The 7470-nt window shown below is 42.5% G+C and overlaps 1 protein-coding gene across 14 annotated transcripts in view; it reads right to left on the bottom strand.

Moving 5' to 3' along the window:
- Positions 1-7470, bottom strand: part of MBNL1 (muscleblind like splicing regulator 1) — a 244304-nt gene that overhangs the window by 215907 nt on the left and 20927 nt on the right. For 3 of the 14 annotated variants that reach the window (XM_014588291.2, XM_006149752.3, XM_006149754.3), the window contains exon 1: positions 205-378. The exons of 3 other annotated variants lie outside the window; for them this stretch is intronic. The gene's annotated coding sequence lies outside the window, so the exon portion shown is untranslated. Of the gene's footprint in view, positions 1-204; positions 381-7470 lie in introns of those variants that run through there. 8 more of the 14 variants (XM_027772375.1, XM_027772373.1, XM_006149755.3 and 5 more) reach the window with 4 other exon arrangements.

Genomic DNA, 7470 nt, shown 5'->3' with positions numbered 1-7470 from the left:
CCGAGCCGGCGTGTGATCGGGGACCGTCAACTGCGCCGCGCCGGGCCCCGCCTGGCCGCCTTGGCCGGGGGCGAGCACCTCCTCTCACTTCCTCCGCCAGCCATCGGCAGTTCCCCTCCGCCGCCAGCCATCGGCAGCCCCCAAAGAAACCGAACAATGAAGAGCGGCGGAGCAGCGCGAGGAACTGTGAAAATGGAAACTTACCTCTCACATTTTTTTTTCAGAGGCAGCCCGACAGTCGACCGAGTGCCCAAGGCATTGTGGGAGTCATGATTCCAAGATGCCCGCGATGGAAGAAAACGCAACTTGTCAGTTCCGTGTCACGGCAGCATTGTGAGCGCCACAACTCATTCAGCTGCAGCGAAAGGACTGTTGCATGTCGCCGTGCAGCCTCTTATCGCCCAGCTCTGGTTTCCGCTGCTGCTGCGCGGCCCCTCCCCCGCCCGCCCAGCCCCACCAGGAAGCCCGGGGCGGACTCGCCGAGCTCCAGAATGCACGCGGCGGCGAGAAAACGCTCTGCAGCTCCCCGCCCGCGCCCCGCGGCTGGGCCCCGGGTCACACGGTCGCCCCTCAACCAGACAAAGTCTGCCAGGGCTGCTCCTTGCAGCTCGCCCGTCGGCGCAGACAGCAAACGGAAAGCAGAGCCGGCGCTGGCGGTGTGCATCCCCTCGCCCTCCCGTTGGTATCTTCCATCTTATACGTTCAACATTATAACCTCGCAGCTCGAGAGCGGATGGGACGCGCTCTCACGACTCACTGCTCCCCTGGACTCTCTGGGCGCGCAGATCGGTTCTCTTTGTAAGAGGCCCTTGGATGGGGCTTTGCAAGGGAGTCGGCCAGGTTAGACTGAAGCTTAGAATCAGTTTAGACTAAAACCTGGCCTCTGAGGGGGCCGCCGCTCTAAAAATGCACCACACCGTTTTTGAACCTGAAGGGCCAACGGACAGGAAAAACATCTGCAAGACTGCCCGGGTGTGTCTTTCTCAAGTAACAGGCCGTCCGCAGTTTTGGAATTCCTTCGTAAAACTGATTGTCTCACAAGCACAAACACTCATACCAGCTTCCCATCTAGTTTGTAAATAATGTTAGGAATGTAAAAGCCCTTGGATTCCCAATTCTGCTCTATATGATTTATAGAAAGCATAGCTTCCTCTTTTAAAATATTTTTTTTCTCATTTATGTCTCAGAGTCCCATATTATGCCATATTATCCCTAGACCAGAAGAAACCACTGCCCCAAATCATAATTCACTGGGTACTGTAAGATGTAACCTGGCTTCACTTTAAGGGAAGAGAATCCTAGACTTCTGGGATGTGTTAAAGTTTTGGATTTGGGAGCAGGATTTTCTATGAATTTAAGAAATTGTCATGACTTACTAAGGAGGATTCTAATTTAAAATGTTTCATCCATATTTTGGACATGCTTTGGGATAAAACGCTGGACGTGGTACCAACTTCCTGAAGGTGTGTTAGGTTGTGTTGAAGACAGGGGATCAGGCTTAAGAAGAAGAGAAACCATCAGGAAAACTGCTGACTACAGAAATAAACCTTCTGGGCCCACTAGTAACAAAGTCTTAACCCTTGGCTAGACCCACAGAACAGTTAATATTATGCACTGATTCTTTCAAAAACTAATTAAGTAAATAAAGTCACTTCTCAGTGTTAATCATTAAAAAGTACCCAAGTGCCCACACTGCTGAAGCAAATTAAGAGAGCACAATTCTCAGAAAAGGGAGATGGACACTCGATCTGCCAATGAATAATTACCCCCAAGCTATGAGGACTTCCTTTCAACAGTTACGCCCATGGAGTGTTTTATAAAAGCCAGGGTGGCAAGAATGAGTAAGACAAAGACCCTACATGCAAGGATAATACCTCCATCATGGAAGAGGCCACTGAACCTTTTAATTCTGCCCAAGGCGTAAGTGCAGTCATGGTAAAGACAAACCCAGGAGAACCCTGAGGAGGGTCAGGGAAGGCTTCCTGGAGGATTTACTTTTGAATGGTGTTAGAAAGGTGTGTAGAATTAAGCAAGACAAAAAAAAGAGAGTGAGTTCAGGTAGAGTGGAGAAGCGCAGGACACATTCGAAGGATCTGCCAACCTTTCTGTGGGAAGATTAAGTGCAGGGGAGTGGCTGGGAAGAGGCTAAATGTGGGTCTATGTTAATCCACTGAGTCTCATCTTTACTCTGAAAACTGTGATGAGCTATAAAAGTTCACACAGCAAGGACAATAGGCGGAGTCTGGACTTGTATTGCAGAAAGATCTTGTGGAAACATCTTGGGTGATGAATGGGAGTGTGGGGTGGTGGCTGATGGAAGGCTGAATGGGTGTGGACAGACTGGAAAAATGACTCATGCAGGGAATGAGGGAGGGAGGAGCCTCGGGAGACTTCCAAGTTCCTGGCCTAGCCTACTGGATTGTTCGCTACTTGCCTTTTATTAATTTCTTCAGATTGCCTTCCATGGTTCTAGGACAATAAGGGCCTAATTTAGGAGCTAAACCGCTTTTGCATCTGCTAAGACACTGGGACAGGAGTTGGCTTTCATCTGCCTCTCCCAGGGTAGATGTTTATATTAATGAGGATAACATAAAGAACCCTGTGATTCCTGGTTGTAGGAATTTTCTATTATTCTCACATCCTGGTAGACTTCCACCACAGAGCTTTGGTGTTCTATTTTCATGTGGATGAGAAAATTTGCTGTTTACAGCAACACGATAAAAAATGCCTCTGAACCTGTGCACAGTGCAAGAGGGAAATCGCTTGTCTCTTTTAGCATTGGAGGAGGGGAAATCCTCGGAACAAAAGATAAATCGAAACTTAGACAAGTTTTCTGCTAAACTGGATAGGATTCAAAGAATTTTTTTTTTAAAAAAAAAAACCTTGAATGTTAGAAATAGAGTAAACATAGTAAATGACAAGGACAAGAAAAAAATGTTATTTTACATTAGATAAACAGAAAAGGAATGGCTAAGAAAACTCACAGAACAATAGTCAGCCTAGAATTCAAAAATGAGTCTAACTCCTAAAAGCTGCGTTGCCAGTGGTTTAGCCTAGCTTATTATTACACATGAATAATGTAATTTAAATCTCCAAGCACTATAACAAACAACAGACCATACGTTAAAAATATTAAATCACATTGCCAGCTTTCAACTACCAGCAGCATCTTAACCACATTTCAGATTGTGGAAATTACTAGAAAAAATCATTATAGTAATAAAAAGTTAATAGTTCCCCATTTAGAATACCATTGATATTCCCTCGGTGTGTGGAGAGAGTCATGGTTTGTCTTAGTTCTACGAAGTGCAGTTATAGGTCATAGGTTCATGAGTGAGTATATCGTTGAGTATAAAAAGAAGGTCATTTGTGGGTGGAGAAGGAAATTCTAGAAAACAACTTCAGATGAAATAAGCTACATTTTCATATAGTAATTCATTCTATTGAAGTCTTAATTATACCAATGAATCCCAAAAGAAATATGGCTAAAGTATAAAGGTCTTTCCTTTTTTTTTTTTTAAATCTTATATTCTTTCCATTTCTATTTTCTTCTCAAATAGAAAATGTTGGTGTTTTTTATTTTTTAAATTAAATTTTTTTTTTTTGGACAATGATTCTATTCATTTTACAGATTTGTTTTTTGAGCATCAACTGTGGGTAAATCCTAGTCTATGTACTATGGTTACAGAAATTAATAAAATGGACAAACCGCTTCTTTCAAGAGGTTTACACTCTACTAGGAAGAGACAATATATCAACAAATAATGAATAAATACAAAGAAAAAATGTAAACATATCAGGTAATTTCACATGGAAATAAATGCTCTGAGGTGACAAAGCAGGCTGAGGGGACAGGAAAGGGAAGTCTGGTGTTAAAAAGATGGATAAAGATAGAGGTTGCCACATGCAGGCAGAGTCCTCATAGTATGAGAAATACAAGTGGAAAGAATATTCAAAGCAGTGGGAACCTGAGTCCAACCTCCTAAGGCCTGAGCTCATTGTCCGGCTAGAAATCCAATGGTGAATACAAATAAGGGATTACCAAATCTCAAGGAATTTACAATCTTGAATAAGGGAAATAATGACTCTTAATCCAAGTAATTGCACTCAAAACACAAAGCCCATAATCATCATACTTTTTGTCAATTGGAACCAGTGACGTTTTGGGTTCTAGTAGAGGTAGAATGGGGGGTGGGGGCGCTGGGAAGCAATGGTACATGGTCCCAATTTGCTTTTCTCCAAGACAACTAGATTGCTCTCGACTGTGGTGTGGAAACTGATGATCTAAACTCAGAACAACACATGGAAAATGTGCTGCTACTAAGAGCAAAAGAAATCGAAAGAGTGGGTCCTGTCGGGAACCAGCAGTTAGCGTAATGGCTATGTCGCTGGACTCCCACGTAGTCGACCGCGGTTCGCGTCTCGGACCTGGTGGCTTAAATCTCACGCCGGGCGCGTGTGCGTGCGTGCCCAAGATCCCGAGAGGAGAATGGAGGAGAAGGGATTGCGGCGTGACCATCCCCCCTGGGGGGTGATTTCTCGCTTTCTGTCTCTATGTCTCTGTCTGTCTGGCGAGCGCACGCGCCCTATAGCGAAAAAAAAAACCTCTCCAAAAAAAAAAAATAAAAAATAAAAAAAAAAAAGAGTGGGTCCTGTCCAGGAGGAAAAGGAACAGTTAATGGCTGGGGGTAGGAACAGCAAGTGATTTGGTTGAAGACCCTTAGCCATGGGGTACAGCAAACATGGTGTCTGAGAGAATCCATAAGATGACTACTTCCATGCCTTGAGAGAAGTGCAGTATGATATGCTTCTGGTTATTTATTTCTTATTTAGCATCAACACTACAGAAAATAGTATATTTTTATAACAGTAGTTATTCTAGCTCTCAGAGATAGTTGCCATTAATACTATAGTTTATTTCCTAGATTTTCCAATGCATTTTTAAAAACATAGTTTATTTCATACAAGGGGACTTCAAAAAGGTTGTGAAGGGTCAGCAAGTGGCGGGGTAGTTTAAGCACTGGATCTCACATGGCCAACTCTGTGATCTGAGTTCTGGACCTGATGACTTGAAAAACATACTGAGCAAGTGTGTGTGCATTCCAAAATCCCAAGAGGAGAATGGAGGAGGATTGCGGCATGGCGGTGGAGGTCGGTCTCACTCTCTCTCTCTTCCTCTCTCTCTCTTCCTCTCTCTCTCTCCAGTGAGCTCACTCAACCTATGGCAAAACTCTTTTTTAAACATGAGGAAAAATTAAATTAAATTAAATTATGAGTTTATTTTGGTGTGAACAATATTTTGAGAGTTTTCTTCTTTGTTTTTTTTTTGTTGTTGTTGTTTTGTTTTTGTTTTTTTTTTGGCTTTTTTTTTGGGTTTTTTTTTTGGCTATAGGGCACATGCTCTCACCAGAGAGACACAGAAAGCAAGAAATCTACCCCCCTCCCCGCTAGAGATGGCCACACCACAATCCCTTTTTTCCCATTCTCCTCTTTGGATTTTGGCACACACACATACACCTGGTGTGAGTTTTAAGCCACGGGGTCCAGGACTCAAAACCACAGTTGACTACACGGGAGTCCAGTGACATAACCATTACACCATCAAAAAAATTTTTTTTCTTAAATCCATGGATAGATTTTTAATGATACACATTTTCTGTAAACTTTTTGGAGACACCCCTCTTACTATAAGTACAATTTTATGTGGATTTGTTTTATTTAATTTTAAACACAATCTTATACAACAATACCTCTTTGGGTCACTCATTATAGTATTTTTCTTTTTCTTTTTTTTTTTTTTTTTTTTGGGTAATGAAGTTTGAAAGTTGGAGAGTTGTCCCTTGACCAAATCCATGTAGTTAATAAGGATTCAAACTTCCTGCTCCACAGTTTCACAGGCTCTATCTCGAGCTCCTTGAATCAATCCTTTAATGTTTAGTGTGTTTCTGAACACTCTTGCTGGGAGACAGGCTTGCCTTCTACCGTGGATGGCATTAAGGAAAAGAAAATATGTAATAGTGCTCAGATGCAAAAATAATATGAGATAAGTAGCCGGAAGGTCAAAATGCTTGTTTTTTAAAAGAATTATTGCATTTCATTTCATTTATTTTATTTGACCAGAGAGGGACAGAATGAAAGGAAGAGAGAGAGAGAGAGAGAGAGAGAGAGAAAGCATCCAGGTCTGGGACTTCAACCATAATCGGTCATATGAGAGTTCAGTACCCTTAACCACCAGGCCATTTGCTGGCCCCCAAAGTGCTTATAATATATAGTTACATGGGATATTGTGAAACACTTTCTACTGTCTCATAAAATTATTAGTTGTAGCATATCCCAGAATTCCATTGTGATCTTTTACCACAGTATCTAATTAGGTCTACAGTATAAATGCTATAGTATAACTGTGTTATGTACTATACTCTGAAAATTTATACATGTTAACCCTGTTCCATGTAGAAAAAAAAGTGTGAAAACTATGACCATTGCCTTACTCAGTCCCAAAGGCAAACACATATTTTTGAATTCTCAGTAGCAGAGTGGAGTCTCCTTTTCCCTAATGTCTGCCGTATCTATATCTACTCATTTCATGCTTGATGTTCCTTCCTTTGGCTTCTAAGATATGACATCCTCCAGTCTCATTTCATTGTGTGAGTTTGCTCTGCATCTTTTGTTGGATCTTTATATTCTTTCTTACCTCCCTGACTTTCCAGAAATACTTTGAACCCATGCCTCGAGAGCCATCCTACAGGGACTTTTGAATAAGAACAACTTCTGTCACATGAATAAATGGTAGGGATTTCATAGTCACATCTTTTTCTCTTCTTGCCTAATAGCGTAAGAACTGACAGTACCATCCTACAGTAATTGTCATGTCTTAACTTAGCGATTGCTCCTGGCTGGTGCACTTAATTTGTTCAACGAGCGTTCATTGAGTACTGGGTGCCAAGGGCCATGTTTGGCACTGAGCTTACAGAAAGCACTGCCTCCCTCATGGTGTTCACCATCTCGTCTAACAGTGGGGACAAACATGGAGGGGCAGAAACACAGTCGGAAAAGAGTGTAGCAAATGAAACAATTCAATAAAATTCAAAAACCCTGCATGCTTACCATGTGCCAAGCAGATGGCAAGGAGGACGGGGCTGGGCAGGCCCTGTTCCTCACAGACTCCCAAGCAGCTGGCAAATGGGACAATCACTCAGCACATGTTAAGAGCTTCATGGCAGAAAGTTGAGAAAATCGTCCAGGGTCATGGTAGACAGACAAATCACTTGATCAGATGAACACATTTAACACATGATTGCCCTGGTAACCTGAGGAGAAAATTTTGTTTGTTTTTTTGTATTGCTTTAGAGAAAGCCTACTAAGTATCAAGTCTATCTCTCACTGCCTGGGGCTCCCAGACAGCAGGCTTCCTAACCAGGCCTCAGTGAATCCCTTGCAACAACTCTTTACTGGCCTCCCCTTGACCTT

Source organism: Tupaia chinensis, unplaced genomic scaffold, assembly GCF_000334495.1.
Source record: "Tupaia chinensis unplaced genomic scaffold, TupChi_1.0 Scaffold000272_1, whole genome shotgun sequence".
Classification (NCBI taxonomy): Eukaryota; Metazoa; Chordata; class Mammalia; order Scandentia; family Tupaiidae; genus Tupaia; species Tupaia belangeri.
The sequence above is the reverse complement of the archived record's forward strand: the minus strand, read 5'-3'. Positions and strand labels throughout refer to the sequence as shown.